The sequence below is a fragment of the Phasianus colchicus genome, chromosome 23, assembly GCF_987193195.1.
Source record: "Phasianus colchicus chromosome 23, bPhaCol1.hap1.1, whole genome shotgun sequence".
NCBI lineage: Eukaryota > Metazoa > Chordata > Aves > Galliformes > Phasianidae > Phasianus > Phasianus colchicus.
Window position 1 is genome coordinate 5448543 of NC_143458.1, and position 27305 is coordinate 5475847.

Genomic DNA, 27305 nt, shown 5'->3' on the forward strand with positions numbered 1-27305 from the left:
ATAACTCATAAGTCATCTCTTTGAGGAGTCTTTTGAAGGAATGCAGTTATTATTTTCCCTGCATTTGTTTCGCTTGTCCTATTGCTAAACAGAGCAGGAGTTGATGGCAGGAGGAGATTCACCTTTCCCCTTTGCTTAAGGGCTCTGTGCATCTGGTGTCCCCCACAGCTTTCCCCTAAGCTGACTGCCGGAAGCCTGGGCAGGGTGTGAAGGCAGGACCCACTTTTCTCTGTGCTGAGAAGCACATGGAATAACTCCACACCTGTGCTGCACGCTGCTCCGTGCCATCCTCACCGTGCGTGGCAATGGCAACCCAGCATCCTGGAGTCACAGAACCCAGCAGGTCCTTTTCTGTGGTGTATCACTGCTGCCAGATTTTTTCACCCGTTTTGAAACCAAATGGCTCGTAAAGACCTAAATTAATTTGGGTGGAGGTGATGTGTCATTAAACATGATTAATCTCTTGCTGTCACCAACCCCACGGTAATTCCTGGAGCGTTGTGGCTGCAATTGCAGCTGGAATCCCTGAACTCTTTGCAGCCCAGCACTGAGCTTGCAGTGCTGTTTGTGTTCAGCTTCCTTAGCATGCTCTCTTGTTGTTGTTTTTGGGAAGGAGGATATTGAAGTAAGAGGAATATGGGGAAAAGGTAAACAGGTCTGTGCTGGGTTTGTGCTCCCTGCTTATTTACATGTGTGATGTTAGAAAGAAGTAAACACTCTGAGTACCTTTATCTCTAAGTTTACAAACACAAATAGAAGTCCTACACAGATATTTAGGACATGATGAAAGATTCAAATATACACAAGGAGAGTGTTTATTTGAACGGTCTCTGGGTTCTTCTGTTCGTATTCTGCAGTGGCTGCTTCATTGTAGGAGGTCCAGAAAGTTAATTCACCGAAAGAAGTGCAGTTTTGGAAACAGCAGGGAAGAGACTGAGCCTATTTGTGGATCTGGTTTTCAGTTTCTTTATTTGTTTTTTGGAAAAAGTTTGGTTTGGCTCGAGCCGAACTGAGCTCTTCCTGCGATCTTCATTTACCCGCTGTGATGCACGGCTGTGTACCAGGCCAAGCTCCGTAAATTTCGGAGACTTTTTTTTTCCAGAGCTGTTTCCCTCTGCAGACCTCCCCACGTGCTGCTCTGTGCAGCGGGAGCTGAGCACGGATGGGTTTCCCCGTGGCTCTGCTGGGTTGGGGCTGGGACCTTCAGCTCTCCTTGGAGCTCTTTTCCCTTTGCTTAAAGGAAAGCCCTGGAATTGCAGGATGGTTTGGTTTGGAAGGGACCTGATGGATCCTCTAGTTCCAGCCCTGGGCATTCGCAGCCCGTCAGCCTCAGACGTAGCACGGCACACAGTGAGCTGCCCTTCCTGCCCACACAGGTAACCTACCAATGATGTGTGCGAGATTTCCCACTGCGTTTGCTCTCAGCTGCCTCCAGCACCCCATATTTGCTCCTATTTTAATGGTACAAAGCTGGCATTCCGCTCCCTGCTGCCCTCCCAGCAGGCTGCCAACACTTACTGCGTTCCTACGCTCTGCTCTCTCCCTCCCCACTGAGCTTTTCATGCCCCAGGAGGTGTCAGGATTTAAGACCAACTCCTGCAGCTTCAAGGGCCACCTCTGTTTTCCTTCGGCTCCATGGAGGTTCTGTCCCGGTGCGGTGGGGAGAGCAGGAACCTCCAAAGGGCAGCGGTGGGGGCTACAGATCTATAGATTAAAGAGAGCAAGGGCCAAGTGCCAAATGCTTGTGTCACTTGCAGGAGCCAGGGCCAGGAGCTGGGCTCGGCACAAGTCTTTCCATTGTGGTGACTCACTTGCTGACACTCTTTGGCTGCCCTGCTGGGCTGGATGAGGCTGGGGGAGAAGCAAAGGAGCTCCTCTTTGCCCAAGGAATGGGCAAACCTAGGGCATCTGAGCCCTTCTGCCCATCATGGGGCTGTCCCAACCTTCTGCCCCACAAAGGGGGTCTTGGTTCAGCGTTGTGCCTGCTGGGTGCTGCCCTACCAACAGCCATAGCTCTGGGTTGCATCCAGGAGGAAGACGAAATGTTCATCTGTCCCAGAAACTGGGAATTGTTAGCAGCAGAATCCACCAGGAAAAAAAAAAAAAAAGAAAAGCTAAAATACTCATGAAATCTGAAAATCATCCAACGGTTTCCCTTTTAAGTATTACAGATGTCTTTCGTATCTTTCTCAAGTTGTCATACACGACAGTTCTCTGCTTGTTCTCCTCTCTTGGTTTCTCTGTTGCTGTTCTGTGTTTCAGTGGGATGCTATTGAATATGGCATATAGGAATTGGCTCTCAACTCTCAGCACTGATTGCGTTTGCGTATGCAGAAAGAGAAATTGTTTAGGCTAGCTGTGTTCCAGAATTTTATTGCATAGCATCTGACAAGGTTACATGCAGCTTGTCTGGGCAGAGCTATTTTTAATGCTGTGCTCATCAGTGTGACTTCTTGGGTTGTGCCTTCCATCAGCAGATGCCCAGTTGGGCATGTTCTGCCTTTTGTACCTGCAGAGCTTCTTAAGGGCTGAGGAAATGGGAAATAGTTTCTGTCACACTTTGAAAATAAGTTGTTAGGAAAACATGCCCTTTGGTTTGGGCTTTTTGGATTTGTGAAGAAGGAGTTGAAAGAATTGAACTAAATCGCTGTTTGTTTTGGTACGAAATACCAGAGTTCTTATTTTTTAACAGCAGACATGCTTTCAGGTTTGGTTTTGCTGAAAGGAAGGAATTTTCCCTTCTAAAAGCCTCTTTTGGACTTGTTTTCTGCACAGAGGGAATAGCAGGAGGGAAAAATAATAACACAAATAGGTGAAAATTGCAGAAGTGCTGCTCCTAAAGGGGGAGGAAAGCCACAGAATCGTGGTAAGAGCCCACAGGACGGTGCCCATGCTCCCAGGTCAGCTCCAATGGCTGCTCCTCATGTCACCCTCTGCCCACATCTGGTCCACAGCCTCCAGAGCCAACAGAAGCTTTGCCATTGATTTCTGAGGCTTTCGGATAATGTTCTGTGTGCATGCAGGCTAATGTGACCGCTCAACATTTTGCTAAGCCCGCTTGGCTTTTTCCATCAAATGTGTCATTTGAATAACCTAATTAAATGAAGTCCCTTCATTTCAGATGATGTTTAGATGATGCATGTAATTGCATTGGAAGCGTGGCCGTCCAGCTGGCAGAGAGGTTAGAAAAGATGTAAAACATATTAATAAAAAGAAGGCCCTCCTCGAGTTTGGCCTCAGTGGTGGGGATGGAAGACCAACACGTGGGTGAGAACAGCCAGACATCGGGCAGTCCTCAGGGATGGCAGAAATCAGTTTGGTTTGGGCTTGTTGTGCTGCGTGAAGCTCGGGCTGGTGGAGTGCTGGGGTTTTATCTCACAGCTGATGCAGGGCAACCTGAGCAGGATGAGTCCTGCTGCTTCTTGCTTGAAGTGATGGCTGAACCCATCCTTCCTCCTTGCCCTGCTGTGTTGGGAAGCCTCTGTGGGGTGCAGGGGATGTCCTGGTATCGTCCTGCCTGCCCAATGACAGGTGTTTGCTGCTCCCTCCATGCACCAGGAGCGTCTCTGGGATGGGGCCAGCTCTGTGTAGAGAATATTTTCTTTGACTCAAGGAGTGAAACTCTTGGGCTCAGGGCCCGGGCTGTGCTGGGGAGGCGGTGTGGCTGCAGTAATGGTGCTCGTAGATCATCGGCCGTCAGAGGGCAGCTGGAAGGATGGTGAGACCCCAGCATAGAGGCCTGCACCTGCTTCATAAGGGCTCCTGGGACAGCATCACCCAGCCTGGGCTTGTCCTGAGCTCATCACAGGGACAAAGGGCTGTGCTAAAGTGGCTCTGAGTGATGCTCATTGCAGGCAGCCTCCCCCGTGCATCCTCCTGCCCAGAGCAGGCATAGCAAGGAGGCAACCATGGCTTCCAGGACATTTCAGTTAGCTGAGCTGTATATGGAGAGTGCACATCTGGCCAGCAGGGACACACATTCCCCAGATCCTCTTTTGTGCACCAGGAGCCAGTCCCAGGAATCCTTCGCCCTGCAGATTCGTAGTGCTGACACATCCACTCTGGCCACAACAGAGCAAATTGTTCCTTTTTATCCTGCTCCAAGTCAGAAAGTGCTCAGCATTTTAAACGAGATTTTCCAAAGGGTTCAGGCCACATCAGGTCCTGCAGGGATGGTCTCTTTCCTCCTCCCCACGTGCACCAAGTGCCTTCTTGCAGAGTGAGCAGAACGCGTTTCACCTACAGCCAAACCCATCCTGCTCAGTTACCACCCAGGGAGCATCCCTGCTCCATCTCAGCTCAGTAGTGCTCAACCAAGGATCGCTCCATTTGCAAAGCTGACCTTGAGCATTCAGACACACAGGCTGCAGGAAAGCGATCCGAGCAGAACCCCCTGTGCTGTCACTTCCACTTACAGGTCTTGGTGGTGACGTCGCCGCAGCGGTGAGCACACAGGTTTTTGGCTGGGGCTGCTGTCTGGGGAACCTGTATCTGGCAGAGGGGCTGCCTCCTTCCAGCAAGGTGCTTGAGAGCCTTCAGGAAGGACAATCAAGGCAACTCTGTCATTTCCTTGCTGCCCTTTTGCAGTTGGGGCTGTTTTATTTAATCCTCGTGCCCCCTCTCTCCTGCAGCACTGAAGGATGTCCTTGTCCCAAAGTATTTCTGCATTCTTGCAGCGTGAGCAAAGCAGGAGGGGAGGGGGCGAGGAGAGGAGATTGAAAGGGTTGGGAAAATTCTCACACAGGGCTTAGTTTACAAGGGACAGCTGAGCGTGTAAACCTGGTCTCCAAAGAGGGCTGTTTGAGCTGTTCTGGCAATGTTTCCCCTCCTCTCCCCCCCAGCCTCTGGCTGAGCTGCTTCGAAGGAAAACAGAAAGGAAGGAGGCAGGGAGTGTTCCAAAAATCAGCTCTCCCACCCTTTTAACTCCCCCTAACAGAGAGGTGAAACAAACCTCAGTGTTGGCAAAGCGTGGCAGATGGGGTCGGTGTGTGCATCCCGTGTCATTTAGTTGGGTGAGTGGTCCCCAGGAGGGATGAACGTCCCCACAGTGCAAGCAGCTGCTGTGAGATGACATTCCTCACCTCCCTCTTCTTCCTCGTGTCCTTTTCTTATCTGCAATATAGCTTGCTACAAAAATAATTGGTATCAGAGTGCCAAAATGAGCAGCCAGTGGTTTTTATAGGCCCTTGCAAGCTGGGGCTGTCTGGTGGGAGGGCAGAGAACAGAACAATTCAGATTTGGGGTTGCAAAAGGCTTTTTGCGTTCTGCAGATCTATTTATAAAATTGAGCAAAGCCAGCTTTCCTATGAGTAAAATCAGCATTTTTTTTCTTGTCGTTTGTCCTTGCAAAGCAGAAGTGATGGTGTTTGCACAGACACCCTTCCTTTCTTATTGGTGCTCTGGGTCTCAGTGGGTCTGTTGACCTCTTTCTTGTTGAAGACAGCCCAACAATGCGAGTCTGTAACTGAGGGTGCAAGGGGGTGTGGATCCTTAGCGTGGTGCCCCAACCATCACCCACACTGAGCATCTTTGGACCAGTTGCTAAAGCAGAGCAAAAGCTGACTTCTGCTAGTGGTAACACTCGTGTGTTCTCATCCTGTCCCTAAGCAGCCGGTAGTGCTGTCAAAAGAAGGTCTGCACGTCTGCATTTCATTTACATCCCACGGCGTGTCTGTGCACATACAGGTATGCCTGCATGCTACCTCAGCTGAGAAACAAGTGCTTATTGGAAACATGCTTGCTGAGAATTAACAGCCCCATACACATGTATCTCTCATTAAACGCTATGGGGTGGAGGTAGGGATTGCTGCCCCGGGCGCTCTCTGTGAGATCTCTCAGCACCATATGCAATAAATATGTTTTTAATAAGCAGTCATTAATGACTGGACAATAACAGCTTTATTAAGCTTAAATTAAAGGCATATTTGAGGGCCTTAATCTGAGACTGTGTGGTGTAATGGAATGTACTGGAATTCAGCTTTTTATTATTTTATTTTAAAGTTTCTTTCAAGCCAGTAGTTGCAAGCCAGCGTGGGGAAAGGATGCATTCCCTGATGGCCTGATCCTGCTTGGAGATCAGCTTGTGGTTGTCTCCACGGAGCCTAAACCAGGCTGGGCACCCCTACTTAGGGTCTGTATTGTACATAGGTGTTGCTGCAGGGCTCTGAGCTCTCACCCCGAGCTTTGTCTCTCTGGGTGGGCACTGCTCGCAGCCAGCTGCTCTCATTCATTGTGGGGGCTGAGCTCCTAGTGTAGGCAGATGAAGGCTCTCAGAGATGGCTGTTGCTTAACCCCTGTCTGCAGGAGTGTGCCTGGAGCTGGGACTTTGTGGGGTTGGGCTGCAGTTTGGTTCTGATACCCTTCGGTTTTCCTTGCATTTAGCAAGCACTGTGGGTGGAAAGCAAGCCAGCAGCCGTGCCTTGCTCTGGGACCAAAGTGAGCAGGCAGGAGCAAAGGGAGCCAAGGAGAAATCCCACTCTATATTAGATGATGATAAAACCATAGCCAAATAACAATAACACCTGGGCACAAATATCCGAAATACATTAAGCATGAGGGTTTGACTGGAAGAATCTCAGGACAGCCTACAACAGAACCCCAAGCCTTGCTAAGCCATTCCCATATCCTATCTGCCCGTTTCCCCACCCCTGCATCCTCCTGGCCACACAGGGACTGCTGAGCTCCGTGTTTCGCTTCCTTAAGCAGGTTTGTTCCCCATTGGTGCTGTCTTCCTGAAGCAGCTGTCTCTTGTAGGCTGGTTTTCAAGCCCACATCCATCAGCTCCCATCCTTCCTGGGCATACCCTGAAATGCAGAGGGTTGCACCCCTGGCTGGGCAGCACTGCAGCAGTGTTTGCCTTGGAGCTGGCTTCGGAGCTGCTCCATGCAGGTTCTCTCTTGCTCCTCCCCAGCCCCAGAGCTGACCTGCAGCATGACTCGATGTGAATCAGCCCTTCCTCCGAACCCAAAGCATGGGACTTGCATCAGCCTATTCCCTTAAATCCACTTAGTGTGTCCCTGTGACCCAGACCCTTGAACTCCCTGTGCTCCACTCCCTCAGCCCTGCAATCCTCCGAGCCCAGCTGTGCCCCGATCTGCTGCCCTTTTCCAGCTTCCCTCACCATCTGGGCTGACCAGGATCTTGTTGCTTCACTGACTCTCCAACTGTTTCATTTTTTTTTCAATTGACTTTTGAGAATTAGCATCATTTTCAGCTTTCCCTTCTGCCCTTCGTGAAGGGAATGATTCTTTCCCTAGCATTTTAAAGACAGCTTGTACCTAGGGACATAATTCCTAAGAAATGCTTTGAGCTGAGTCAGTCCAACATGTGTTGCACAAGTGTGTGTTGGAACAGATCTGAATCTGATTTCTTTTCCCTGGTGCTGGTTCAGAGGGCACTGCAATCAGTGCAGCAATGCTGTGAGAGAGCAGCTGTGAGATAGCAGCTGCCCATGCCCTGTGGCATCCCTGCTTTGCACTGGACAAAATGAACCAGATTCTTCCCCAAATGCATCAGCTCCTCACCAGGGATCCAGCAATTCGGGTTTAGCTGCAGAGCTGGCTGAATATTCTGCTTAGGATGAAATGGGTTGTGTATGTTTTAGCACCATGCTTTGCTCTGTTTTAACTGGAAAACATGAGGTGTTTCTGCAGAATATTTCAGCATTAAATGGTGGGGGAAAAAAAAAAAAAAAAGCTGATTTTTTGGGGGGCCTGAAAACAAAAATAGATTAATTTTTGGCTGAAGCTCTTTGAATTGCTCTTTTAGACTGAGCTTTGAGGATGTTGTGAGGCAGGGTTTGATTGCATGAGTTCCATCACTTTTTCTTGCATTCATCTGAGGTGCATTGGGTCTTTGTGTTTGCCACATCAGTGCCAGCTAATGCACAGATGGCTTCAGGTCCTGCTGCAGCCACCAGCACAGCTTACCTCCTGTAGACCTTTAGACTTCTACAGATGATGCAAGCAAAACAAGCAAACCAAACTTCCCACCTCTGCATTTTGCAAGCTGGTTACTTCAGGCATGATAAATGCTTGGCTCCAGCAGAAAAGTCTGAGTGTGGAATGGCATCCCTAATAGCAAGCATAAGTCTTGCTAAGCAGATACAGCCTTAGCTTCTGAGCTGCCTTGAAATGCGAGGAGATACTCTGTGAAGGAGAGCATCCTGGCGGGTGTTGGCTTTTCCCTCTGATTGCATTCCTGATCAGTGGGAGCCCCCAGCCACGAATTAATGGTTAGCACAGGAGGAGCAGGCTGTGCTCAAGGACTTGCTGGTAGAGTGCAGTTGACTTGAGAATGGTCAAGCTAACAACTTCAAAACTTCTCAGCTTTCTGCCTCACACGATCATTTTCTCACAACAGCTTGCCAAAGTGTTTGGCTTAGCATTAATCGCTGCGTTTCCTCCAGATATAGAACAGTGTTGTGCAAGCCATTGGGTCAGCACTCAGGGCATGGGATATCAGGCCTGGGGTCGATTTAAATATGAAATTAGCAGCCTGTTCCCTGCTGAGGGCCCTTTTTGAAAGCACATGTGGACGTGCCTAAGTGCTCTGCAGGACCTGGAACATAAGGACATCAGTTGGGCAGCGGATGAAGTTTGTAGACCTCGTAGCCTCAAAACAGCACAGAAAGAGTGTAGGGCTGCAGTTCCTTTACCTGTATGATCCCTTTAAAAACATCTCCCCAGCGTGGAGCAGAGCTGGTGTTTACAGCTCTCAGCAGAAGGGAACCTCCTGAAGCCAAACATCATTGTGCTGAACCCTGGTAGAACTCAAATGTTTGGCTCCAGCATGTCTAGGGACTGAAAAGCTGATGATTAGATAACTGTAAACCATCCTGATTTTACAGCTCGTGCTCGCTTTGTTGGGAAAGGGAATGAAGCACACCAGGCTCCTAGGGCAGAGGGAGAAATGGTTTTGTGATTAAATTGGATTATTTCAGCTGAAGTGCCCACCCCTGCTGCAGGATTTGCTTCTGGTCTTGGGCAGGTCTGACTCCCCTGTGCTTCAGTTTCCCCAGTGCTCACCCTTTGCTGTTGATATGTTGGTGGAAATGCAGTTTGAAAGAGATGCTCTGCTGGAAGTGGGGTGCCCATTTAGGAGCACCAGCAGGTAATGCCTGGGGTCAGGAAACCCAAGACAAAACATGCTCCATTGGGTGAGGAAACCAAGACAAGGTGCTCCATTGGGTGAGGAAACCCAAGACAAGGTGCTCCATTGGGTGAGGAAACCCAAGACAAGGTGCTCCATTGGTCTGAGTCCAGATGAGGGCACAGGAACTCCTGGGCTCATTACACAGCCTCAGGTCCAAACCTCCATGTGTTTCAGTTTTCCCACCTGCAGAATGAGATCCCAAGTACAACAATGCATGCAGCCCCACTCCAATCCCAGCCCTCTTCATCTCTCCCAGTGCTGATGGCCTTATCATCAAAAGGTTTATTTCCTGCCAGGCTGGGAATTCAGCCTTCTTGCTTCTTGAGAAAGACCCTCTCAGTGTGAAGCATTCCCCAGGTTGGGCCGTGTGTTTGGATGGTTGCTAAGTTTGTCTCATGTCTGGTTAATGCCTGATGAGATCATGGTGCCATTTAGCATTTCGTGGCTAATTCAGGATTATTCATTAACAATCAAGAACAAGCAGGTGTATACATAGGCTGCCTTTGTGGGAAGAAGAAAAACAACTTCCCTGGGAAAGGACATGAATTATTCAGGGGAACTGAAGTGCTGGTTGAGCTGAGGAGCTTCAGGGGGTGGTGGAGATGGAGATTTGTTTTCTGAACAGCTGAATCTAAAGCTTTCTATGCCATTAACCCTGCAAATGTGGGGGTTTTAATTAATCACGGTGAAGATAGCCTTCTGTCCTATAATAGGAGAGTGCAAGGAAGGAGTCAGGGGAAAAACACGTGTTTATATTGGTGTGTGGTAGTGCAAGGGTGTGGGAGAGCAGCACAGGGTCTGCTCGTGTCTGCAGCATCCCTGTTCACACAAAGGGCTCATCTCTTCTTCACATCACGGTGGTGCAAAGCTCTGCCCTTGTGATGCTCTCTGGTGGTCCCACAAATGTGGCTGTGTTCAGGTGTTGCTGCTTTAGATCCTCATCCAGGCACCTGAGACCCGTGTCTGCAGGCTGATTTAGAGGTCTGAATGCAAACTCAAGGTCCATGTGCTGCCTGCCCAGGGAAAATTTAATTTGTGATGTGTCAGGGAAACAAAAAAAAAGAAAATGTTGACTTTTGCTGGAAGAGAAATACGGTATTAGTGACCAAAACTTGATCATTCTCTGCTCAAAGTGGAATTTCTCAGCATTCAAGTTCTGGTCTTTTTATTTTCCAATAAAACAGGTTAAACACTTTCGAGGAAATCAGATGCTTTCTGTGAGCTTTTTTTTTTTTTTTTTGCTTAATTGAAAGCACAATCTTCCATTGGAAAAATGATTTAATGGACATTTCTCAGGCTGTGGGAATAGTTCCTCCTGGAGGGAGGAAGCCTTGTGGAAGAAACATGGAGCAAAGCAGAGCTTGGGGAATGCAGAACAGCCAGGCTCTAGTAGAGATGGTAATTACAGCTCTGTAAATGAAACTTGGAGAGTGCCAAGAGCTGGCACCAAGGGGGATGGATGGATCCAAGGGGGATGGATGGATCCAAGGGAATGGATGGATCCAAGGGGGATGGATGGATCCAAGGGGGATGGATGGATCCAAGGGGGATGGATGGATCCAAGGGGAATGATGGAATGATGCTTTTCCTGTTCTTTCCCCAAGACACGTACCCTAACAGGGAGGCATCCCTCCAGCTCAACAGGCAGTAGTGTCTCCCTTGGGACAAACTGATGTCTTCATGGGGCTGAATTGTCCCAACATTGTTTCTTCTGGGCTTACTGGGAGTTGTAAGTCATAGAATGGTTGAGTTGGAAGGGACATGCAAAGGTCACCTTGTGCCTGGGTTAGTTCCTGGCCTGCAGAGCTGGAGCCCCACCATGAGCAGCTTTATATCCATTTTCCCCAGGACCACAGTGTGCAGACTTATATTTGGTGGCGTTTGGAGGTGGGAGGTGCTTGGCTTTCCATGCTGTTGGGTGAATTCTTGCTGTTTTTCACCATTACTTCTTCCTTTGTCAGTAAGGACTTCAAAACCCATTTTCACTCCAGCCCAGGGACCAATGCCCAGCACTGCCAGCTCCCACGTGAAGACTCACTGCTTCTCCTAATGCAGGCAGTCGGTTCACTTAACTCTGTGTCTTGAAAATGTGAAGGAGGAGTAAAGTAGAAGGGCTTTTGGGGGCAATGTGCAGGAGGGGAAGAAAAATGTGTGCTCAGATCCCGCTAACGGCGGAGTGTCTGGCTTTGAAAGGGATTCCAGCACCACCCGTGTTTTCCTTCCTCCACAATCACATCCACCATGCCCTGCTTTGAAGTTTAAATAAACTTAAAAGCATATCTGCTGAAATATGTTACCCGCGTTGCTCCGCTGGCCTGCCTTGTGGTTCCTGATGGGGAAACACACGTGGAAGGGAAGGGGAACGCTGCTGCTCTGCATCCAATCTGCACAGAGACAGATGCTGAAACAAACGCAAAGGAAATACCAATATTCCAATGCCTTTTCTTCACCCAGTATGTTTATGTGAACCCAATGTATGCGTGTTTTCCTAACAGTAAGGTTAACCTTTCCCCCCCCCTCTTTTTGACAAATAGTAAATTCACTAAGAAATGTGGCAGAGAAATGAGTCACAAATACCAGGCTAATTTGGCAAGTACGTTTGGGCCAGAAAAGGGCCTTTTTTTTTAATGTAGAAGTGTTTTTCTTAGACATTTTTCAAAATAAACCTTTCTGACCCTTCATTCTGGATTGGGAATGTTCAAAAATTGACAGCGACTCGAGGAATACAATGTTCTGCTTAAGCAGAAGAGTAAACCAATTAACAGAACGAAATGAAGTGGAATGCAGTATTAAACTGGAAAAAATATTGCCACGACCCGAAGCGTTCTGTTTAGATTTATTGGTTTTTTCCTGAAAACTCTGAGCTATTTGTGACCCACACTGATTGCTCCTCTTGCTTTGCTTCCCTTCCTCCTGCTATTCTCACCACCGTGGCCACAAACCCATTATGTTCTGCCCTCAAATTATCCACACGTGCTCTGCCTTTGCTCTCTTGTTTCCCCACGGGAAGCCAGCTTGCTCTCACCTCCACGCTTCAGCTCCTTTTCTGCTTGGGCAAACCCATTCTGAGGACAAGTAATGGTTTAAAGAACAAAAATACAGCATTTGCAACGATCCATCCCTACTGGTGCTACCTCTTATTGGAGCACTGGATGCTCGCTGAGTGTTTTAGAGCAGCCCTCGCCTCGTACCTCCCTGCTGGCTCCAGGAGAATCGTTTTGGAGCTGTGCTTTGGCACCAGGCTCCCTCCAGGCCCCACCGAATTCGCACCCAGACCCACCCAGCCCCACGCCTGCTTTAAATCATCCGCAGCCCACGTAAGTGGTGGTGATGTCAGCCTGCCCATCCCATGCACCTTTTAAGCATAATCCCACCCGAATTTCCCTCCCAGCCAGTTCCCACACCCCAGGGTTGGGTGAGACTGTGAGCCTTGGGAGCAGAGGGGTCGGAGCTGGCACCCACATCCCACATGGCAAAGGCAACCGACCCTCAGTCCCAAAGCCATCTGGTCTTCCTGTTGCTCCAACTGCCTGAAAACAGCTTAACATTGCCTTATAAATGAGCTAATAGACTGTGATCCCATAAAACACAGAGCTCTGCTCCAAGGGAATCCCAAACCAAACCCCTTTGGGGCTTTGGCAGCTCTGTAGGCTGTACAAGTAGCTGTGAGGACCACCTGAGCACCTCGGATGGGCACAGATCTCAGGGAGCCTCGAGCTCTGTGTCCTCCCAGCATCCCAGGGCCAGCTATGTGCAGCCCAGCCCTCAGGAGGGACTTTTGCTGTGGTTTATTGGCAGCTCCTCAAAGCCTTATAATGAAGAAAGTGCTTGTGGTTCAATCCAAATGAATTTTGTTGGTTTTTCTCAGCTAGTGAAAAGTCTGAAGGGTTTCTTATCTTGCTTCAGACGGTGGGGAATTTTATTTTATTTTTTTTTTCCCATTCTGATTCAAACTGGATTTAAAAGATGGAAGTGGCAATCTATTTGAATCAACAAATCATAGGCATTGGAGGAACCAGCGCTGGGATGGCTCACTCTAACGTGTCCAAAAGGACTATTTTTACTCCCTCAGGATCGTCCCATTTCCTTTTGGAGCAGTTTGCAGGGCAGTGTGAGCTCGTGCATTTTGCTATTTGCAGATCTCTGACAATGTCTTGGGTAAAAAAAAAACCTCAGGATGTACCTGAGGCGGCCAGGTGGCATTTTCCCCCTTATTTCCCCTCCATAGGGCCATGCTGAGAGCCCATTGCGTGCCAACGGAGGGCAGTACTCAGAGGTGCCCTGCACAGAGCCTTTTTTAGGTGATTTTTCAACTTTTTCTGGCTTTTTCTGGCCCTTCCTGTTTTTCTGGCAAGGCTGGCAGGAGAAGAGCACTCTGCTGCTGTGGCTGGGAGCAACCAGGAAGATGAAAACAAGGGAAACTTTTACCGGTGGCTCAAGGCATCCAAAAAAAATCATTTTTGCAGTGATTTGGAGCCACAGATATGTTTGGGAGCGGGCATCTCAATAGTGCCATTCATTGGGAGCCTTCATGGGGATGGGATCCTCGTTGCGTGGGGAGGTGACATGGGCGAGGAGCAGCCACCCTTGGCAATCCCTTATTAAAGCAGGGAGGAACTGCTGTAAGGTCCTGCTAAAGCAGGCATGGTGGCTCTCCTGATGTTTCTCTGCATTTTCAGCCCCTGAAGGTGGAAAAGCTGGGATGTGGATGTGTGCTCCATTGGGACCAAAAGAATATTTGTTTGCACGAAGAGGAGTTGAACAGTCAGAGGGGTCCCACCCAGAGCATCCTCCAGGTCCTCGATGGCACATCCCAACGCTCAGATCCCAGCTCTATCCTAGGATGTCAGTCATTTGCAATGGAGTGGGTTTGATCAGGGATGTGTCCCAGTGGGATGACCTGTGGGGTCTTCTCTGGACCCTTCAGCTTCTGCAGGAGCATGGAATCAGCACTTGGCAGGAATGGAGCTGAGGACTTGCTGAACTGGGAATGGAAACAATCTGCAGCTCAAGCAAAGGGAGGGGGAAGACAAGATGAGAGGGGTCCTAGGAAAAACAAATATTTTCAAATAAGTTTTCTGTTAGAAATGCCTAAGCTGGATGTTTCTCCTCTCGCGAGGCTCAGGCATATTCTTTTCAAAGGAAGCCTGAAACCTTTTAAAGAGAAATATCAAAGGAAACATTTATTTTCACTGACATTTTTCATAAAAACAAAATATATTTCTTGACAGGCCACGAAGTGACCCAGATCATCAATCCAAATGCAAACGGGCGTTCAGGAGAGCTTGCAAACATATCAAAGAATTCTGGGCCAGGCCTTTCCTTTCCATTTTCACTGCAGCTGCTGCCATTGCTGTCAAGAAACATGAAAACAGGGCAGGGAAAATGCCTCCTTGTGCATGGTTTTGGCGTGAAGGCTTAGAAGAGCTGATTTTGTGCCTACAGCCTGTCCCTGGGCTGTTTGAAACAACGAGGTTTATATGTATGTATATTTTATATGTATGTATGCACTGAGCACAAGGCAGGACATCAGGCTGCGTCGCTTGTCTCCCTTCCCAACCATTTATCTCTGGGGTCCCAATTGCTTGTGTTATTCCAAAAATGTTGGTGATGTCTGTGCTCTGGATGGATGGAAAGCTTCTCCTGGCAGTTGCCTTCCCAGCGCTTTGTTAGCCGTGCTCGTAATGTTGCAGTAGCAATTAGCAGCTCGTATCAGACCAGGGGCCCCACAGCACTGGGACCATCTAAGCAACAACCTAATCCCTATTACCTGTAAGCATCCATGTGAAATAATTCTTGCAAGGAAGGAGGAGATCTTTGTTGGTGTTCACTAAACTCGTGCCAGTTCATCCCCTAACCCTTGCAGTGACATGAGAGAATCATTCCCGGAATACGTTTCCAAATTGCTTAAGAAACTAAGCCCTAAATCCCACCAGCATTAAAGGCTCTTTGGCATTTGGGAAAATGTTACCCTTCAGGGGCCAAAAAGAGTCACAGTTTTCAGCTGTGTCCTCCAGTCCTAACAAAGGATTCCCTCTGTGAGCATCATGGCCAAAGCCCATCTGCTCTGCACCAGGAGGGACGGTGCAAAGCTGTGTCTTCCCAGGGCTGAGATCCATGGCGTAGGAATTAACCTCCCTAAAAAATGCTTTTGTCCTTATTACACTCACTTTTTCAACAATATATATATATATATATATGAAAAACAAAGAGGTGGGAAAAGTGATAGCTTTTGCTATGGGAAAAAGTTGTACTTTCCAGAGCAGGCTGGAGGCATTATTGGCACAGCTGCCCATGGAGGGGGGGGGTCACCGTCCCTGGGGGTATTGCAGAGCTGTAGGGATGTGGCACTGAGGGACGTGGGCACGATGGGCTGAGTTGGGGTTGGATTGGGGATCTTTGTGGTGTTGGCTTTTGCTGTTCTTCCAAGGTGTTCAAGTCTGGGATGTGGCACTGGGGATGCGACCACCCTAAAACCCTTCCTGGGGTGCATGGGGATGTGAGCAGCAGCTGCAGGACGCTCAGTTCCCAGCCACGCTGAGCACTGGGGCTGAGAGGAGCTGCCCTTATCTCGGGGTATTAGCACTGCTATAAACCTGATAATGCTGGAGTTTCCCATAAAAATCCAAGAGGTGGGACTCCCATGGAACGGAGGCTTCTCAGCATCGGTGCCACATATGGAAATAGTGCAGAGGCTGCGTTTTCAGCCGCCACGACTGCAATTTGAAGAGAAAAAGAGAGGTATTCCAACTATTTTGTCTTTAAAAGGAAATAGTGAATAACTTATGGATAAGACATTAACAGGCCTAGACCACTCGTGGTCGTTAAAGAGCCCTCGGCTCTATTTGCGGGAGGGGAACCGGGGGTGTTAGTCTTGGACTGCAGCCCAAATTCCAGTTTGAGGAAACACATCCCGACTACCTAAAATTCCACCTGCAATTGGACTCAGGTACCAGGCCTCTATTCCCTGCAGTCGGTGGGTCTGAAGTGTTGGGTACCCCTGTACATCATCAGTGCTACCAGGGAGAAGAGCTGCCTCAATGCACCCAATTCAGCTCACCATCTGGAGTTCACCCTCCTGCAGGGAAGTAAACCCCTCACTTTGGGGCAGGAATTATGGTTCAGACCTCAAGCCTTTATCTTTAAAGGGAAAAGAGTTGTTCAGAGGTGGGATGGATCCTGTGGTGGAAAGCTGTGATGCTTCATAATCAGAAATACAGGAAGCAAAGGGATATGGGGTCCAGCACACGTCTGGTCCAGCATCCCTGCTCCAGCTTCTGCTTTCTAATGATGTGCTGCTCCTGCATCAGCCCTCACCTGCAGCTCTGCACAGCATTTGCTGTCTCTTCTAGGGAGAGTGCCATCAACAACCCTCATCCTCGTTTTGCAGTAAATATCCCCTCCCATCCTGCAGCCCTGTCTGCTCTGTGCAGCCACTGCTGCATTCCAGCCCAAAGGTGGCCCCACTGCGGCTGTAGGAAAAGTGATGTGCACAGAGCAAGAATCCTTGCAGATGAAAGGTGGTGATAGTTGCAGACAGTTATTTTATCTTCCTCTGACTTTAAAGATAACACGCTACCAGCATGTGAAAGGGCATCATTTTTCTTCTCTGGGAGTTATGATCTTGGTCCTGCTCCACCCCACGGATTACAGCTTTGCAGTGGAGCTGTTATTGCTTAAAAAGCAGATCAAATCACACATTCCCACCCTTTTTTTCACTTCATCTTCTCTGCGCCCCAGAACTGGCACACTGATGGCAGAGAGCAGCTTACCTTAGCAACCGCTCCCGCAAATAGGGCTCAGGTTCCCAAGTGCACAGGGAATTGCAAATTGGAGAGAAACTGTGTGTTCAGAAATAAATATTTTTCACACCTTGGCAAAGCACATTTCGCCTTGACTTTCTGAGTAATGATGCACTGTCCTCCGCTATCACAGCTTTGCATTTCATGCCGTCCCTGGAGGACTTTTCCTGCCCATCTCAGCACTAACACTGCAAACAGCAATTGTGGTGTGAGAAGGGGTTGTTCAGTACTGGATGCATCCAAGGAACAAATCTGGCTATGGCCCTGGCACGTTGGGATGGGCTTTAATCCCAGCAAATCCTTTGTTTGACGGGGCAAATCCTAGATGAGGAACTTCATTGATGAAAACAATCGTGGGGCTGGAAGCAAGGAGTGATTTGTTGGCTCAGATGAGACTTGTGGCAAAATCCACACCAATTCTGAGGATGCCAGAACTTCACGTGAAGCTTTTTATGGCATCCCAAGCAGAGCACATGATGGCTGAGTGAAAGAACTGCTCCACGGGAGCCTCCAACCCAGCCCAACACCAGCCCAACCCAACCCAATATTATCAGTTGTAACGGGGTACTAAAGGCAGCTTTTCCTTACTGCTCCATCACAGCCACAAGACATGTGAGTGGCCCGCTTCACCCAGCTATTTCCCCTGGTTTTCAGCCTTCTGCTTATTTGTAGGAGGATGTTTGTGCTTTCACCATCAGCCACATGCAACATTCCTGCTGTTTTAGAGGACCAGTGTATCCCAAGCATCCTCCCATGGGCTGAGGGAGCGGTGCTTGTCAGGAACCAGTGTGGGTGAAGGATGCTATGAACGTTCCCTTGGGAGCTGGTGCATTTGGGGGCAGGTTGGGGTGTCGGGGATGGGCTGGCCTTGCTATGAGAGGTTTCCATTTTCCACCTTCCAGGCAATCGCTGAGGAAAGAGATTGCCTCATTCTTTCGTGTACGTATATCTCGTCTCGTGGTTGCCGAGGCAACACTGTATATGTTTGCAGGCTGGAAGGATCTGGGGATGGAAAATGAAGCCAGGGAGTGGACCGAGGAGAGAAGTCCAGCAGGAATTTTCCTCTGGTCTTCAGCGGCCGATTGGTTCCCGCTAATTTAAGCCCCTCTCCTGGGATTAGTCATCAAATCTGAGATTTCCATTTTTATTATTTTAAATCAACCACGGCCGCTCCTGGGAGGCCGTTTTTCATGTTAGAAATTAACCTCGCTGAGATGCAGCTGGTGGGGGCTGCGGGAGGGGAGCCAGCAGTGGGGGTAATACCATAGAAACACAAACAAGGTACAACAGCTCTGCTTCCAGCCCTGCACCGGGACACCTGCATTGTCCCACTCATTGCCTGTGCTTGGTTTTAGGGTTCCCCTGGCTCAAGGCATTGCTGGGGTGAACCTCGTTTCTTTTCCTCCCAGCTTTAGGGTCACAGGGCTGCAGAGGTGATGGAGGGAAGATGGCATTCCCTGCCAGTGCTTCGTACAGGGACACGGAGTGGTGATGTTCTTTGCCTGCATGGGGACACATGTTACACAGCGTTACAGCAGAGCGTTTTCAGCTGTTGGGAAAAAGGCTGTAAAACACAATTCTCACCATAAGCAGCCCTGTGGGCCTGGGGTACATCAAATCGGGTATTTTGCCTCTGGCAGCAACCAAAACCTGATGCGCCAGCGGATGGTAAGCCCTCAACTAATCCCTTTAATTGTTTAATACCACGGCCAGCAAGGACATTTTTTCTGATCCCATTAATCTTTGCTATGAAGGAAAGGCTGTTGTAACCATATCCATAGCTTGCGACCCCCTGGTTATTCCCATCATCTAAATAACCAGCTTTCTGTAGCCACCCCCCAGTAGGTTAGCAGGAGAGAGGGAAAGATGAGTCTCTGTATCCCAAATGGAGATGGGCAGCATCCCAATGGGAGATGGGCAGCATCCCAATGGGAGATGGGCAGCATCCCTGTGCTGCTTGCCTGCACCCCACCTGCTCTCCAGCTCCATCACGTTCATACAAAGGGAAGGAAAGGAAGCACGGGAGGGAGGGGGAGAGGGTGTTTCTGGTATTGAGCAGCAGTGCAGGGCCATTTCTCTCGGCAGCTGACAGTGTAAATGCATTTCCTGGCAAGCAGCTCGCTGTGTATTAAAATTCTTGATGAAGATTATTAAAGTGTGTTTATGAAAAGCCTGCGAGTGCTTCTTGGACTCCGAGCTGGCTTTTCAAAATGAGATGTTTGGGTGCGGGCTGAGTGCTTGTGGGTTATTAAATCCAGCCTGCCCCAGCCCCAATGCGCGGGGTGCAGCTATCCATGCAGCCTGTGCAGCCCCTCACCATGCCCAAAGCATTGCTGCAGAGATATTTGGGCATGCTGCAAGATTGAAGGAAATGCTCATGGCCCCTTGAACCCCAGCTTGGGCTGCAGAGGTGTGATGGGAGATGTGGGGCCATGCTCCAGCCTCAGTGGGGTCTGTAGGGCTGGAGCAGTGAGCCCTGCTGTTTGTGCTGGCATAGCTTTGGGAGATGTCTCTGCACTGGAGACAGAGCCCTCCAGTGCCACACACAGAACATCCCACCCACTGTGCCAGCAACTCTGCTGACACCTCGAGGTCCCCCAGCACCACGTACCCACCTGCACGCTCTCCTGACCCAGCTACAAAAAGCCCCTTGCACACGCACACACACGCACAGATGCATACACACCCACCTCCGTGTAATCCCTTGCACACACGTGCAGATGCACAGACAGCTTCATGCACACCCCTTGCACGCATGCTTGTGCAAAATGCATGCACACCCCTTGCACACACATACACATGCTGCCTGCACACCCCTTGCACACACATACACATGCTGCCTGCACACCCCTTGCACACACACACACATGCTGCCTGCACACCCCTTGCACACACATACACATGCTGCCTGCACACCCCATGCACACCACGAGCGCCCGGGGCAGCAGCTTTGGCCCGGGGCTTGGCTCACTTTCCTGCATGCTTTCCCCTTCCAGCCTCAAGCAAGGATTTTTAACATGGGAGACCAGGTTGTATATCTAAATATATGTCCTTTAAAAAAAGACGTTTCCAAGAACAATGGTGGAAGCAACCCAAAAATGTGCTAAGGAGGACGAATGCATCAGGACTGGAGTCCAAGCAAAATATCGGAAGGGTGAATCAGAAAGGAGGAAAAAAAATAGGAACGTATGGAGTTTTTAAAAGTCTTTTTTTTTTTTTTTTCCTTTTTAATGTTAATGGCAGTTTTTCAATTTGAGCTTCAAGTGCTGGAGAAATGTGTCAACTGCTGCTGCCCTGAGCCATATTTCGGAGGGGTGCAAAAGCATTGTTGTGGTGACACGTTCAAGATGGTTTCAATCCAACCCCTTTTAGCCATTGCAAAAATGTCTTTGCTATTATTATTATTAATTGGGCTCATTAATTTGTGTCCTGCACTTTCCCTCAGCTCCTTTGTCTCTGTGCAGAGCGATTCCCCTGGTGGTGTTTGATTAGTGGGGCTAATTAGAGCCCACTTCCACAGGTTGGGCTCAGCCATAGCTCCCCAGTCCCTCCCAGCTGCAATTAGAAACAATAGAATCACTCAGCTTGGAGAAGACCTCTCAGATCCCCAAATCCAACCCCAGCCCACCCCATGCCCACTGCCCACATCCCCCTGGTGCTGGAACACCCCCATGGACAGTGACCCCACCACCCCCTGTGCAGCTGTACCTGTTAACAGTGGACAGTGATTTATGGCAGCTTCTCAAAGGGTGAAAACTGAGCTTTTCTTAAATCTCTCTACAGGGAAGTCAGGTATGCACTAACCTACAGGAAAGCTATGGGGTGAGCAGATGGCACGAAACCAACACGAGTGATGGTGAAGTTATGAGGACAAGGGCAGCTTGTGTCCTATGGGATGGCACTGCTTTCAGGCTGCAGGGCTGGAGCACATCGTGGTGTATGGTCATGAGCACACCTCACCTCTTGGGTTTGCTCCTTCCTTTAGGATTGGCTCTGCCCCTTTGCTTGCCTGAGCTCTCTGAGCCCCGCTCCCATCTTAGTGGAGGTCGCAGCCTAAAGAGCCTAAAGAGGTCTGATTGCAGAGCGTGGATGGAGAGACCATAAAATAATAAAAAAAAAAAGCAATAAAATCTTGGATTTGATTGCACGAAACAGGAAGAAAATCAGTTCTCCAGGCCAATCAGGATGGCCCAGGCAGAGGTGGGATCACTCCCAAGTTCATACTTGGTGACTGCAGCATCCGTCAGGGCTACAGACAATCTGCGTCTCATTAATCATCCCATATAAACAGAGGGGGACTCTCTGGAGCAGAGCGGTGTCGCTGGATGAATGGCCTGCTCTTGGAAAATAAACATTTCCAACTCTGCCCCGGCGTTTATTTTTACAGGATGCCTTTGCTGTGCTGCAGCGCTTTGCTGACAGCAGGACATGCACTGCCCTGGGACACCCCAGACCCATCCCGGGAGGCCTGGAGTGATGCAGGGTGAGAAACATCCCCTTAGAATGGCATTTTTTGTACAGAAATTGGGAGCTTTCTTTTTTCCCATCTGCGAAAGCCTGCCAGGTGCAGGCTGGGATCCGCGCTCACCCAAACATGCCTTTAATTCTGATTTATTAAGATGGTTATTGTATAGATGATTAGAAACATACTCTGGGAGATTTAAGGGCCTCGGAGCAGACATGCAGCCATTACAGAGCTGTTAATCCTCTATAAATATGCTTTTAATCATGCCAATATTTAACATTCGATAACTGTCCTATTAAATGTAACATATAGCTGGTGGCTTTGATATCAAGAATGACAAGCTATTGCTCTCTCCCACAGGCTCACTGACTTCTGCTGCTCAGGAAATACCCCCAAACCCACCTGTGGACGCTCACCCCACCCCTCACCCTCCCACCCCAAGGCTCTGGGTTGATGCTTGCACATTCCTGCACAAGGACCACCAGCAGGAGAGGGATTTGCTGCAGGCTGTGGCAGGTGAGAGCCTTTTCACAACTGGAAGGGATCGCTGAGCCCAGCTCCTTTTGTTGCTGCCTGCTTGTTCCCTGGCATCACCCAGTGCATCTTCTGCCTTTGCTCTGCAGAGCTGCATGCAGTTCTGACATCAGGAAGAGTAAATTTCATGAGCAACCCATATTTTGGGGCTTTTCTGGTGGACAGAAGGAAGCAAGCACACCCCGTACACTCAGTTGGTTATGAATGACATAACCTGGGCAGGTTCCCATGCGGCTGTTCCCCACAGTGGGCAGGCTATGGGAGAAAGCAGGCTGTGTATGTGAAAAAAAACAATAAATGTCACTCTGTGACATTATTTTAGCTGGAAAATGCTCCCCAGCTCACCCCAGCACACCACTCATCCCATACATCCCACAGTGCTTGGGGAAAAGGGCGGCTGCCCTTTGCCATGCAGGAATCCCAGCATGAAATGATGTCTGTGGCACTGCTGGGTCCATGCCAAGGGCTGAGGTATCCCCGTCTGCCTCGGCTCTTGTGCTTCCTTTGTTGATGGTTCTGCAAATCGATGCTTTTGTCCCCAACACCGCCCGGCTGTCCCTTGGCCGGGGCAGGACAAGGGGCCATTCTTCATGGAGAACAGTTGGGGATCTCATGGCAGGGTGGTTGGCCTCCAGCCATCGCCTCCCACCGCCCTCCACACCTCGGTCACAGCTGGGCCATGCCATCCATTGGGACCCATGCCATCTGTGGCAGGGGACAGGAGCAGCCAGCAGCAGCCAGGGGTGGCCCTGTGTTCACAGAGCATCGCTGGAGCACATCCGACAGAAGGGCTCGGATGAGAGGGGCATGGAGATCTGAAGGTGTTCTCTTAAAATGGGTTCGTTTGCACATTTCTAGGAGGGGTGAGGGGCTGCAGAGTGCTGTGTGATGCTCGGTGCTCTGAGCTGCTGGCTCACTGCCGACAGCACAAATGCAACAAATAAATGGCTCCCCCATCTCCTGCAAACCCAGGAGCAGACCAAAGAGTGAGGATTAAGGCCCCCAGTGCTCCCAGCTCCGTTTCCAGCACCTCACCTCGTGCCTCGGTGCCTCTCCGCAAGCTCTGAGCCAGGCAGGCACTTGGAGCAGGAGCTGTTTGCTTTGGCTCACAGCAGGCTTTGTGCAGTCGCCGGCCAGCTTTCCACAGCCCACCCTATGGACATCCCTCCCTGAGCACCTACCTGGGCCGCCGGCACCACCGCATATTTTGGCTGTGCTGTGCTTTTTCTGTGCCCGACCTCCCCCTGAAGATGTCAGCTGGGGGGGCTGTGAGGATCTGCCACCCCCTGCCCATCTCTTTGTGAGCCATCATTTCCAGCCCTGGAATATTCCCTGCATCTTTTTGCATCATTCCCTGTGGGAGTGTGGTGTAGCTCAGGATGCGGGCGGCTGTGTGAGCAAGGATGCTCAATGTGGAAAGAAAGGGGAAAATAAATCACAGCTGTGACTTTTAGCCCTTTGCAGTCCTCAATGCTCAAAATAATGCAGGATCTGAGAGAGGGCAGGGGCACGACTCGGTGCTGCTCACCTTCCCCAAGCACAATGCTTTCAGAATCCTGAATAGATGTTTTCATCACATCGAAACCTGCCTGCAAAATGCTGTCTGGCAGAACTCTATTCAGCTGGAAAAACACCGGCTCGCTCTTGCTTTGAGTTATCTCTACGGACCTCATACAAAGTCTCATTTATTTGCTCCCTTTTCGGATGGCCTCCACTTCTCCATCTCCAGGCGTTCACAAATCACGATTTGCATCTCCAGCATCAGCGCTCAGCAAGAACTCTCTATTTCATTTTGCTTCTGTTGCTGCTGTTTCTTCTGCCTTTTGATTCCCTCTTGGACGTCTTTGAGCTTTTTGCTGACTCTAAGAGCTAGAAAAATGTTTTTTTCTTTAGTGCTTCAGATGCTAATGAAATTTTTCAGCCCCAGCACATGAAATCAAGCAAGCATTTGGTGTCTGTCAGCTCCCAGTGAACTTATCTGCACTGCAGTAGGGCTGGCTATGTTTAGGGCTATAACACAACAGCACAAAGTCATTGTTATCCTAGGACCATGCTGTGCTATTTCTATCCTGCTACCTGGAGGGAGCAGGGACACTTTTGGCCACTCCAACTCAGTATTTTCCTGGGGGAAATCTGAGTGCAAACAAAGTAAGTCGGTACATCTATGTAGGGACATCTGGGGAGGTTCATTTTTTGCCGAGTGCAGAATGCTTTGACAGCTTCGTTCAGTTCTCACTTAGGTGAAATCTCTGCTAAAAGAGCAGTGCTGCACTGCACAGCTGCCCAGGGAGTGGGGGGTCAGTGTCCCTGGGGATGCTCTGTAACCATGGGGATGTGGCACTGAGGAACGTGGGCATGGTGGGATGGTTGGGGTTGGCTTCAGTGATCTTGGAGGCCTTTTCCAACCTTTTGGATTCTATGATTCTGTACTCCATGTGCTGCAAACCAGGCCTTGGGCTGCTTTGGGATGGGGCTGTCTCCATCAGTGCTGGGCACAGATTGGCTGCGTGGGGGCTGTTTGAATGGAAAACCTTCCCTAGAAAACCCCTCGTGGCTGCAACTCCTCCTTACACCTCTTTCAGAGCCTCATATAGCTCCAATCTGCTCCTAATGAAATCAAGCCAAACCCTGCTTGCTTCCTACCACCCACAGGCAGTCAGTCCACCAGGCCCAATTCTGGCAAACTGGGCAAGGTTAAACCTACCCTTAGTGCTACCGGCCCCTATAAAGAGTCTGACAACAAACCACCCCAAAAGCATGAAGGACATCTGTCCTTCCCCACCATCTCCACCGTTCTGGTGCTCCCTGGCACCAAAAGATGGAGGTGGCCAAGGAAGGCCACAAAGTTACTTCATTCCTAAATCATTTTCCCTCCTTTGCCTTCGTTAAACTGCAGTGCACCCTTCAGTGCGAGGAAATGGATCCACGTTCCTCTTTTACTGCTCACAACTATTTGGTGATTAAGAAAACGGGGGAGCTGGGGGCACTCATTCTTGACCTCGGGGAAGGCAGGAGGCTTATAAAAGCTCTAAGTGCTGCAGAAATTACGAGGCAATTAAAAATCAGGGCCAGAGCTGGGCCCGGGACAATAAAAATGAGAGGAACTGATGTCAGCCCCGTGCAGGGCGTGGGGACCCACAACCTGTTCAGCCCCAACTGGAAATGCAGGAGCATTTGTCTCGGAGTTTACCAAAGCTGAGCTTGGGTTTTTTGAGCTTCTAAGAGCCAATGAACCCAAAAGTCAAATGGAGATGTCAGTGCAGATTAGTAGGGTGCATTTTCTAATTGCAGCTCTCGTTTCTTTTGGAGCTGGGTGTTTCCAAGAGCAGGAACTGATGTCCTCAGGTGAGGCTGTGTCAGACCCAGGGGGGTGGTGGAGCCCCCATCCCTGCAGGGGTTCAATAAGAGGATGGATGTGGTACTGAGAGGCGTGGGCAGTGGGCATGGCAGGGATGGGTTGATGGTTGGAGATGAACCCAGTGGTCTTTTCCAACCTTAATGATCCTGTTCTCTTCTATAACCAGTGGTTGGGTTTTTCCTTCAAGTGTCAATGACCTCTTGTGCAAACCTCTCGTGTTCAAGTGTGTGGTGGCAGGGAGCGAATGCTGCTCTCTGCATCCTCTTAGGAAAGTCCCAGAAAGTGTCACCTGGCTCTTAGGCCACGCTGAGAACATTTGCCCACATCCTCTGATCAGCTGTAAAACAGGAAAAGACCAAAAAAGGAGAGTTTTTCAGTCTGCATTCACTAAGCTCTCACCCAGCAGGTTTGCTCAAGTTTGGTCATGTGTTTGCCTGTCTGCACTGGAGTGCTGGCAGGATGAGAGCAATGTGGGTCTGTTTCCTTGGCACTGAAAGGGCCCAGAACAGAACCCAGCTCTGGCCCAAATGTCCCAAAAGGGTCCTGGCCACTGTGAGCAGCTCCAGTTGGAAGCAAACTCCCCAAACCAGGTGGGTGAAGCCGAGAACAGGCACAGCTCATTGCACATAAATGATGGCATTCTCACATCCTCCCCCAGCATCCACTGCACTGATCAGTTCTGCACATTTCTGCAGTGAGTGCTGGCATTTCCCCAACCACATCCACAGCAGCACAGACCAGGAATCCCATTTCTCCATGCAGATCTCAGCGGGATAAACGCCGACCACAGAGACATTTTGCAATGCCTTGCAGCATTTCAAAACGTGCTGTGTGTGTCACAGTGGGGTGGAAATATTTCCGTGGCAGAACTGCATTGCAGCATCTGCATTCAAGGGAAGAGGGCTGGGGCTGCCTGGGGGCATGCTGTGTGTCAGTGCAGCACAGCTGGCTGGAAGTTTGGTGAAGCACTGCATTTTGGGGGGTGTTGGTGCTCAGTGGGACAGCTGTGCCATGGCAGGGCTGGGAGCTGAGCCTCAGTTCCTGACTGCCATTCGTTGTTGTTTCTCTTTATCATGCACTCATGTGCAGGGGATGCTGGCACAGACAGCCTTGGCTGCAGCATGGAGACATGGCAGTGCTTGCACCAGCAAAACCCAAACATGCAAGTGGGAACCACAGGCAGCCCACACCCACGTGGGACCTCAGGGGCCCTTTTTGGTATCGAAGCACTCTGCAATATGGTGGCCCCAATGCACGGCCCCTCCACTGCCAGCCCCTCGCCCCAGGCTCTTGCAGCTCTGTTTTTATGGGCAGCTCGTTAGCTTCCCTGCTCACTCAGTTTATGTTTGCTGGCTCTCGCTGGCGTTTCCCTCCCTGTAAAACAAGAATGCACAAACACGGGGAGAGGGGTCCCAGCAAGGAGGGTGCATGTGGGAAGCAGTGGGTCTGGGTTACCCTTAGGGTTGGGAGAGAGGAGGACAGAGGGATTTACCCGATGCCCTCACTGCCTTTAGCCCTTCCCACTCACCAGATACTCTGCTTCTCTCCTGTTTCAAAGGCTGCATTAAAATCCCAGGCCCTGCTGAGAGTGGTGTGGCTGAAGGTATGAAATCCAGCCTCGCTGCTTTGTTTCCTGAATGATATTCATCCCAGCTCATGCTATCAGATTGGCTTTTTTTTTTTTTTCTTTTGGATTTTATGAATGAGTGTAATCCTTCAGCAGGAAGGGAGGTGTCAGCTCAGATGCTTTGGTCCTCATGTTTTGGTGGTCATTAATAACGCCTGCAGTGCTTTCTGGAAGTGTGAGCCAAAGGCTTGGGATGTAACAGCTTCCTAGTGGAAAAAGTGAGTTTCTTCCAAATCAAAAGGTCTCACAAAAACAACACCTGGTTTCTGATATCTTCTTTTCACTTCATTTCAAATGCTTTGCTCTGCTCTCGTAAAAAAAAAAAAAAGAAATGTGAGTGTAAAGTATTATTGTACATCATTTGCC

The 27305-nt window shown here is 49.7% G+C and overlaps 1 protein-coding gene across 2 annotated transcripts in view; it reads left to right on the forward strand.

Annotated features, from left to right (window-relative positions):
* Positions 1 to 27305, forward strand: part of SNX19 (sorting nexin 19) — a 103218-nt gene that overhangs the window by 58977 nt on the left and 16936 nt on the right. For both annotated transcript variants that reach the window (XR_016459609.1, XR_016459610.1), the window contains exon 13: positions 21781 to 21936. The gene's annotated coding sequence lies outside the window, so the exon portion shown is untranslated. The remainder of the gene's footprint in view (positions 1 to 21780; positions 21937 to 27305) is intronic.